The 10,246-nt window shown below is 41.1% G+C and overlaps 1 protein-coding gene across 1 annotated transcript in view; it reads left to right on the top strand.

The window, feature by feature from the left end:
* The first annotated feature begins 476 nt into the window (after window positions 1-476).
* The window catches only part of Zfh2 (Zn finger homeodomain 2), a 370,912-nt gene continuing 361,142 nt past the window's right edge, over window positions 477-10,246 (top strand). The window contains exons 1-2 of the mRNA XM_071708340.1: window positions 477-661; window positions 753-1,456. The gene's annotated coding sequence lies outside the window, so the exon portion shown is untranslated. The remainder of the gene's footprint in view (window positions 662-752; window positions 1,457-10,246) is intronic.

The following is a 10,246-nucleotide window of genomic DNA, read 5'->3' as shown; positions in this document are numbered from 1 at the left end:
ATGTGCCCATGGTAATAATCTACGCGACGGGCAAGTGAATCTGAAATCGAATACAGACCATAACCGTTACATTCTGCGCCGAACGCACTGTGCGTTAACGATGTGAGAGGATTATTACTCACCGCGCCTGCGACTCGTTGACTCCGACGGAATTGACGACGGAATTGACGGTGGAATTGACGACAGTCTACGTGGCGATGAATTTTTCGTACACGATCGGCGAAATCCATCGAAATCCGTCGAAGATCATTTTCGTGACCGACCACACTCTGCGACTCCGGCCGCTCCGGGAAATTCGTACGCGGCAAATTGGCGCCGTGACGTCACGCCTCCATCTCGGTTCGCGCCCGCCGCGAGAGATGGCGCCAGCCGCACCGAAGCCCGTCGCGGCGTAGTCCCGCGGGTCCCGCGTGCCCGCGTAGTTAATTCCGTGAAGTTGCCGGCTAGTTTGATGTTTGATTCGCGGTTGCCAATTAATGGCAAAAGCTCGCGCCCTTTTTTCCGTCACGGGCTCCGTACTCCGCAGGTTCTAATCGTGTTTCGCGTGTGACAACGCGGTGTGACCCCGCTAATTATCCCGATCGACGCGGCGTGCGATTTCGTCGATCGACGTGATACTCCGGAGTCAACGGACACCGGCTCGGGCAAGCAACGCCGATACGTAAGCATCGTACATCGAGCACCTTGGGCCGGCTGCCGGCATAATGGCCGTTTGAGAGAAAAAAACCTATCGTAACGTAGACTGTTTTCAGGTAGCCTGCCGCGATTCCATTCAAGGCCGGAGGGAAAGAGATACTCCTGTCGCTCCTGTCCTCCTCTCGTACGCGGTGGATCCCTGGGTTCGATCGACGAAAAGTGTTCCGTGACTTGAATCACGATCCGACGGCGAATTCACGCTGAATTGTTCCTCGTCGCGTTGTTCGCTCGCGAACAGGCTCAACCGGACCGGAGCCAATTAACGACGGTTTGTAAACATCTTGGCTTTGTTTATACGCGTTTATGCCGTTGATGTACTGATGTAAATACGAATGACTACGGCACATAGTAGAGAAAGCTGAATTAACGATCGGTTAATCGACAATGAATAAATTGAGCCTCTCCGTTTATCGTTTTATCGAAAGTCGCATCGCTTTCGCCTTCTTTTTGTAAAATTCCGTCGATGCGGAATAACGCGTGATTTTAGCATCATTAGAATAGTGATTTTACGCGCGTGTAGCTCGGCGCGAGCGGCACGTAGGTTGCGACGTAATCTACTCGAATTGTATCAATTACCTGCGGAATATTAAGCGCGACGATCGTGATTAAATTCGATCGAGGCTCTCGGGTGACGATCGCGCATTTAACCTAATTAACTTCGGTACAATCGTGCGAGTGAGTCGAACGAACTTGGGTGACGGAGGCGGACAACGTCGAATCCGACGAATCCTGCGGAAAGGCCGTGGCGCTCGTCGGGATGGTGAGTAGTTTTTTTTTCTCACCGACGTAAACATGACAAAACTGTTGAAAGAAAGGCGGATCTTGAGGCATAATGTGTTTTCAAAACATCGAGAAAACGGTGATCTTCGGGAGAGATGTGACTCGTCTGCATCAAGAATTTTTATATAACTGTTTATTATAATTTTATATTTTTACTTACATTAATTAATAAATTGGGTGATTGATAACAATTAGTCTGCTTTCAAGATTCGCTCGACTATATTTAATAGAGGAATATCGTACATATTCCATTTTATGCCAAATTGTTTACAATTGATTGAATATAAGCAACCTTTTATTGCTTTTTGAAAAATATTGTGATCTGATTGTGCCTTAAATTAAATATTCACGTTAGCGAATGTTAATATATATTGTGTCGCACGTTGCGTAATTATAAGGGAAAGAATCACCCTTTTGTGATTCAAATTATTTCCAGCAAATGAACAAAGATCAGGTATTTTGTTTTCAATTTTATTTAAATGGTGGATCTAAATTAGTCTGCTTTCAAGATTCGCTCGACTATATTTAATAGAGGAATATCGTACATATCCTATTTTATGCCAAATTGTTTACAATTGATTGAATATAAGCAACCTTTTATTGCTTTTTGAAAAATATTGTGATCTGATTGTGCGTTAAATTAAATATTCACGTTAGCGAATGTTAATATATATTGTGTCGCACGTTGCGTAATTATAAGGGAAAGAATCACCCTTTTGTGATTCAAATTATTTCCAGCAAATGAACAAAGATCAGGTATTTTGTTTTCAATTTTATTTAAATGGTGGATCTAAATTAGTCTGCTTTCAAGATTTGCTCGACTATATTTAATAGAGGAATATCGTACATATCCTATTTTATGCCAAATTGTTTACAATTGATTGAATATAAGCAACCTTTTATTGCTTTTTGAAAAATATTGTGATCTGATTGTGCCTTAAATTAAATATTCACGTTAGCGAATGTTAATATATATTGTGTCGCACGTTGCGTAATTATAAAGGAAAGAATCACCCTTTTGTGATTCAAATTATTTCCGGCAAATGATCAGGTATTTTGTTTTCAATTTTATTTAAATGGTGGATCTAAAACATTAATTAAAATATTTTGATTTCGAGAAATTTATGAAAATCTTAAAAATATAACTCGGTTATAATCGTGTGTTGCTTTGAATGTTTGAAAAAAATTGCAAAGTAGACTGCAAGGTATTACATCGAATTTGGATATAAAACTGCAAAAAGGTATGTAATATACGATATTTTACACTGCCTGTTAATACCTTTCCTGTGTTGCATTGCGAGGAAATCTCTCGCAAGCGGGTCTCGCCCATGTCGAATTTTCTCCGTACGCGAGCATACCGTATCGCGATAATTAATAACGGCCGGGGGGGCTTTTGTACACAAACGAGTTCCCGAGAGTCCCTCGTGGATGAGCATAATAGCGGAGTGACCGTACGAAAAAATGAGAGCTGAAGATCACCGCCGAGATCTGACCCGAGATAGCGACGCGGGGCCTTATACATTCGAGCGTGCGTGGAGAGGAGCGGGTATATCTCTACCTATGTAAAACACGTGCCCAGAAAATATTTAAACCAGTTTCCCCACTACGCGTCTTCTCTCCTTCCTGGGCGGAGCGGGAGGGGTCGAGGGAGCGGGCCAGTCATTGTCATTGACAACTTCGCGGAGAAGCGCGTCTTGAACGAGAAAAAAAAACGAGAGTCACATTTAACCCTTTGTCAATCAGCTTTATAAAACAAAAAAATTGCAGCCTATTACCATCGATCTATCTAATTATACCTCATGTGATTGTTTCTTTCATTAATTAGGATGATGATGGTTTGCGGAAATTATATAATACTTTGTTACATGAACCATTGTATTTCAAAGATGATTCGAGAGAAACATTTTTCTCTACTTTTAATTATATAAACTTTGTGTGTAGCAACTTGATATTTATTCATTATAAAAACTGTACAAATAACATATATCAAGACAAATCGTTGTCTTGTCTATCGTGCGAAATGTCGTTGGTCGCAGAGTACGAGTCGCAGAAATAATAAGAATTAATTTAGGCGAAGTTAAATCTAGACGATTGGACCCGAACGGGAATAACTACCTCTGATTAGTCTCAATGTGTTAATTAGAGAAGATTGCTGCGTCTGGCTCCTCTCGCATTCTTCTTTCATCGCTGCGGTCCTCCGTGACAATTCGTGTCGCCAAAGTCGATGGTTGGAACCGCATAGTGGAGATATAGGGGAATGTTTGAGAGGGCGCGAGGGGGATAGAAGCGACGGAGTGGAGAGGAGAGTTTACCGAGTATCATATTTTACCGGGCATCGGCGTACCGACGCGCACGCACACGTACCTGTTTCCACGCACACGCGCCCACCCGGCCGATCATTAATCACTATTATCTCGAGGTAATTTTTCTTCGATATAATTTCGTCTGTTTACCCCCGCGAGTTGGCGCGCGAGCCTTGCACACCACGAAGATCGAGCCGGACGGGGCACCGTTTCGAAGAGTGGCGCCGGTTCCTCTCTTCTATTCTCTCCTCTTCTCCAACGCCGTTTTCTTGGTCGTTGTCTTCTTCTTCTACTTCTTCACGGTTCATGAACTCACGACGTTGACTTTGTGTGTACATTTGCCTGCAGCTTCGTTAGCCTCAACTCGCGTTTCTTCACACATCGACGACAATTCGCGTTCTTCGAATCCTTTTGTCCTTAACGCGCGAAGATGTTGTGATTTCAAAACTCACTTGCTAGCACGAGATTTGTTAGTTTGTCTGCGCTACCGATTAGCTATTTCTCTGACAATGTTGCTGTCGACGTTCGAGCGTGGAGATATACCGTGCCAATCAAAACTGCTGAAGCGTCAATAAGTACGCGTTATGCAAATTTATTATAATGCGAGACACTTATTGCTAATCCACCCACATAAGTAATTTCTGTCGCATATCGTACGACCATGCGACTTCGATACTTAATTAAGATAATTATACACATTTTGAAATAAAATGATGCTTTACATATAAGTGATATACAGCTTATAGAGTTTATATAAGGAATAGTTTGCAACATGATGAATTTATCTTATGATCTTTCGTGATCGTTTCATTTCTTTATTGATCCGTGAAATATTGCATTCCTCTGCCCATTAAGTAAACGAGATAGATATTCAAAGTAGTTGATATAATTAACGATCGACATGGTCGCGTCACAAAAGTCGATTAATAAAGCAGATGGAGATAATCGTATGTAGACCGACTATTAAAAATTCACATTACTTGCAGGTAGTTCTCTCTAAATTAATCATTGAATTAATTAGACTACCAAATCTCGATAATTCCCTATCGAATAAATTTGCGAAAGCATCGAAATTAATGATCGTTGATATATGTATAGCTGAACAATAGATTCTTGTTGTAATATAATTTTTCTCTAATTTGTTGCTCTCACGCAATTTACACAATTTATCAGGAAAGCGTGGAATTATTTCTAAAAACTGCATTGAGTGGTTTGCTATTATTCCATAAATGTAAATGGTTTATTTTATTGCACCTGGAAATCCTCTTTCGCAAAAGCATCAGTAATTTGTTGACTTCCACGATTGGTCAGGGAAGCGTGGAACTAGCGTGAAATTGCCGCAGATACAATGCAGAATATTGTGCGTAATAACTTCCGTCATTTTAAACATTGTTTCGACATTCCATTGTTTCGATATATATTTGTCGCTAATTTCTCAAGTTACATACGTACGCTTGAACGATAAATCAATCGCGTTATATTGAAAATGCATTAAGCGGCCCGTTATTGTTAATAACATACGTGGTTATTTTATTAAAAGGTGCTTTACGGAGAAGTATTGGCAACAATTTTTTCGGATTTTATGAGAAAATCGTGGAAATGGATAGAGAGTAAGAGAAGTAGCAAAAATCCACTCGAAGAGAGATACTTGAGACCCGCGACGCCATTTCCGCTTCTTTCTTTTCGTGTCTCCTCGGCGTTAAAACACTAATTCTTATCCAACCACTCGTAAGACAAATAGCTATTTACACAGTTAATGCGAGTACTTGTACGCATACTTACCCTGGAGAAAGAAAGGGGGATAACTTCGCGCCACGGTCGACCTATTGCCGTCTGTGCTATTTTAACATTGTTTGCCTCGGGGAATATGCACTTAACTTCGCGAGTCGGCTGGCCAATCAAAGTTGGCGAGAGCTATTGTGTTAATTCTTTCTCGGAGTGCACTCGTAGACGCGCTTTTGTTCCTTCGTGCCTCGTACCTCCGTCTGCGGGAGGTGATTTTATGCCGCACAATCGATAGTTCCCCCCCTGAATACGTCCGATTTTTACTTTCTCGTTTACTTTCTCATATCGAAAGCAGACGCAATGTAATTATTATATTCACGTTCCGATAATAATTTTTCTCGCCCGAGCAGCCTTTTAGATCTTCGGTCCAGCCGGCCGATTTTGTAACAATGCAATTGAACGTCGGCGATTAAACAAACGGTGATCTTAGATGGGAGTAACGAGAGTACGGCGGAATTATATGTTTCGGATTACATAAGGCCTCTATTATACGTTAAGTCCCTACCTCCCCCCAGCCTTTACATTCGCCTGTGTGCCCATCGTAGGGACTAACTATCCTTCGTTCAGCGACTAACTAAGCGCGCCTCGGAGATCCTGTAGATCTTTCCACGAGATGATGGTCATTCGACCAGCGGGTATAAATCACCTACGAGAAGTGTCATCCTGGAGTCCCACCTACCCCACCCCATCCCACCGCCCCCGGCATTCCTTCATTTGAATGCAACTCTCTTTCTCTGTCTCTTTTTGCCTCATCTCGCCCCTCGATCCCCCCGCCGTGACATTATGAAGCATAGACACACGCAGCAGTAAATGAATATTGTATCAGTTGGCTCTGTTGTGTTGCCGGCTCTTTTTTTCCTCTCTCCTCAAGTCATTGTAGCAAAGGTCTACAGAGATGAACTCTCTCGACGTGTGGAAATGAACAAAGAGGCCTGTGCGCACGTCGAATGCGCGCGGATCGATATGTATAATTGAAATCGATGATAACACTCCGAGAGGAATCGGGTTTTGACCTCGACGAGCTGCTCGTCGAGGTGGATTCGGTTTGTTGTAATTGAAAGCTGACACACCTGACAGTACTTGTTTGCTGCGGGAATATCTTATTTTCAATCGTTTTTTATGATTTTTTGTGGCTATATAGAAATTTAATTAAATTAATAATTGAACACAACATATAAATTAATGAAAAATTATGTGAGAGAGATTTTAATTTAAGATATCATTATAGGAATATACATGTATTCGGATTTTGCAAATTTTAATTCAAATAATGCTATTATTTCAAATAATCATATTTCTTTTTACATAACTCAGATACTATAAATTATAATTTTCTCAAATAATAAAATGTACTATTTATATTATATGTAGTTATCTTTTGCACATCTCTTTATATAATAATCTTCCAATATCAAATATTCATTTCCTATGCAGGTATCGTACAATATCGAATACATAGTATTCAAAGTTTGTTTTTAGTGAGAGGAGGGATCGAATGACGAGCTGGCGGATTGTGAGATGTTCTTAATTAATCATTCATATTCAATAACGAGAGGCCGAGCCAGAAGGCTTTGAATACTTCGACGATGATTCTGAGGTTTATCTCCGCGTGCTCGAGAACATTAATAATTAGGAGGAGAAAGAGAAGCAGAAGAAAAAGGAGAGAGTGAGTTTGTGGTATCACTCTGTTAGTCAGTGTTGATTCGATCAACGGTTGTCTGAGATTTCTTCTTAGGTAGGTGTAACACATAGGCGAGAGAGAAACAATCAATCTGTGTGTCTTTGAGAGAGAAAGAGATTGTTCCTTTTGCACATCGGATTAAAACGATTCTTGCCGTAGGATGAGATCAAATTCTTCGGACCTTTCGTTAATCGAAGTCGGGCGTATATATTCAAGATTAAAATTCTTTTCTTTTATTAGCATAATTTTATCTTTTTTTTTAATGATGAATATTTATGTGGATGAAAGAACCATATATTTATAGAAGTTTTATAGAAAACTTACATAGTCCTATTTTTTTTAACGGAGGAATCTAATTCCTTCTTGTAAATTACAACACTTTAAATAATTACAGAATCAAATACTTTAATTTTAACATCTATATATTTTTTAAATAAAACAAATTAGATTTCATCTTTATAACGTTTTACTAGATTATCCGATAAGTTTTCAAATTCCACTCCATGGCTATCGTAAAATCACCCCGTAGAGAGATCCAGAGTGTAGTCCCTCGATGCGCACGATTACAACTGTAAAGTCACGGAGTGACCGGTTAAGATCTTTGCTAATTATCATCATTTATAATTGTCCCTTCTCGTGTCTCCCCTCTTAACACGGCCCGACCTCGCGGAGCAAGCGGGCACACTCGCTTCTTCTTTCTCCGTTCCTCGAGGTTTAATATTTCAAATAAATGCGTGCATTAACGCGCTATCTCGGCGCGATCCTCTGTTGACTCCTAACAACATCGAGTGAGCCACTATTATGACTTATCTCTGACCGTCTCGTTACAATGCCTCCCCCGTTGTCCTGCACATCCCCGTCTCCATTTTCGACGCGATAATAATTGCCCGTAATGTGACATTGTCATACAATATCGCATGTCGGAAAAACATTAAAATTTAGATTTTTTATTTTTTAAATAAATTTTTACAAATAATTATCACTCTTGTAAATAAGAGGCTTGAGCGAATATCTCACTTTTTTCATCAAGTAATTTATATTTTATTAAGTCATTTATATTTTATTCCGTATTTAGTATCGGATATAATTTGTATCGTATATGTGTAGTAATCGATAACATAAAAATCAGTATATGTAATATTAAATTTCTATTTGTCATATCACGCGGACATTTCTATACCTTATTTACCTTATTAGATTAACGTCATTCATTCGATTGAACACGAACATCAGGACTATCCAGAGGTTGAAAGACTCTCTCAGATGGACCGATGCGTTTACTCTGCGAGAGTAATAAGTCACCCGGATAAAACATTCGTTGCCACTTGTGCGTATCCATTAAGAGATCGGTGGGCTCTCGTTAATTCTAATGATGTAGATCACCCTTCACCGCACTTTCGTCTCATCCCTGCTCGGAAATATGAGAAAGGCGCTCCCCCAAGCAGCGTCGGTTGTATCGCGTCTCCGAATTTATCTTCGGCTCATTAATAAGGGACGACAAGCATCGATATGGAACTAAGGACTGAAGACAGTAGACTAGGGCGAAACGAACGAATAAATAAGGAGCTGGAAGAAAGCTACTACTCCAGGTAGTCTCATTTACCAATTAGGTCTTCTGGTTACGTTTTCCGGTCATCAGTCATTAACGCGCTACCGGGTGTCCGTGAAAATGTTTGGCTACCTAATGAGCCGATCGTAATGGCAGGATCTGGTCTGGACATCATCCGTAGGGCGGATTGGTTTCGACCTTGTAACGACGACCAACCTGTCTGAAACATTCCCGCGGGAGTTTCTGATTTCGTAACTGATCGTGAGATTCCTTCATATTCGTTCGTCCTGCGGCTGTTGTTGGGAAATCAAGATTTACCTTACCTCTTTTGATAGAACATTGCCAAGAATATGCATCGCCATATTTTACGTCTCTTAATCTCTCCAACATGTAGCACGATCTCAAATATGAAAGGTTTAGCCACGTTTAGCTCGGAAAGTGATAAGTTATTGTAATGTAAAACGTCATGTTTTAAGATAATTTCTTGAATCGGCAAAATCGTACAATTGAATATTAAAATTATGAAATAATACAATTGAACGTTAAAATTATCAAATAAATGGAGGTTGAAGAAAACAAGAAACGAGATTATGAAAACTGATTCAATAAAGATATAATGTATATGAGTAAATATTATTCATTAACAATATATATTATCTTAGATTCGTGATTTCACGATTAACGATATGACATTTGGAAAGAATACTCGCGGATAGTAACGAGATGAGAGCGTCATCGCATTTCTCGCTTAGGGATTTGGTACCGACCGCACCCTTTGACCATGGGGCCCCACTTGCTCGCTCTCTTGAAAAAATACCACACCCCCCGCCGTGAGTCAGTTCCCCACTTCCCTTGCGCCTCCTCACGCGCTCCTCTCTCTCTCTCTCTCTCTCTCTCTCTCTCTCTCTCTCTCTCTCTCTCTCTCTCTCTCTCTCTCTCTCTCTCCTCTCGCTCCTAATATATATTTAATCAGGCTCGAAAGTGCGCTCACGCGGGCCGTACGAGGAGGAACTTAAAACCTCGACTCACACTCGACACACGATGGTCACCCACACTCGGACCGGGAACATTAAGCTGACACCCACACGAACGCCGCGAGGAGACCCTCCTCGTTCTTTTTCTCCCGCTCGCTCGCTCCTTCTTCTACCTGACGTCACCGGTCGGCGCTCTCTTTCTCGAATGGATTCGAATACCTTTTTTGAATCAGAGGGTCAAGCGACTCGGCCGTAGATCATCTTAATGCCTCCATTGTTGTTTTAGGATGCCCGCGACTGTACCGGGTCTCCGCCGCGATAATGTCGACGTATCTCGCGCGAGAACGGGAGAAAGAGGGCGAGACCGGTGGAGAGAACGCGGGAGAGGAAAGAGGTACGTTATTGACCAAATTCCAGGGCGTGTCTCGACACTTTAATGTCTTTTCGTTGCCGGAGGATTGCGCTCGACGCAATGCAC

The sequence above is a fragment of the Temnothorax nylanderi genome, unplaced genomic scaffold (genome assembly GCF_030848795.1).
Source record: "Temnothorax nylanderi isolate EJ_2023f unplaced genomic scaffold, tnyl_v1.0 TNYL_tig0066_pilon, whole genome shotgun sequence".
Classification (NCBI taxonomy): domain Eukaryota; kingdom Metazoa; phylum Arthropoda; class Insecta; order Hymenoptera; family Formicidae; genus Temnothorax; species Temnothorax nylanderi.
Note: the sequence above shows the minus strand (reverse complement) of the source record. Positions and strands in the feature narration are given on the sequence as shown.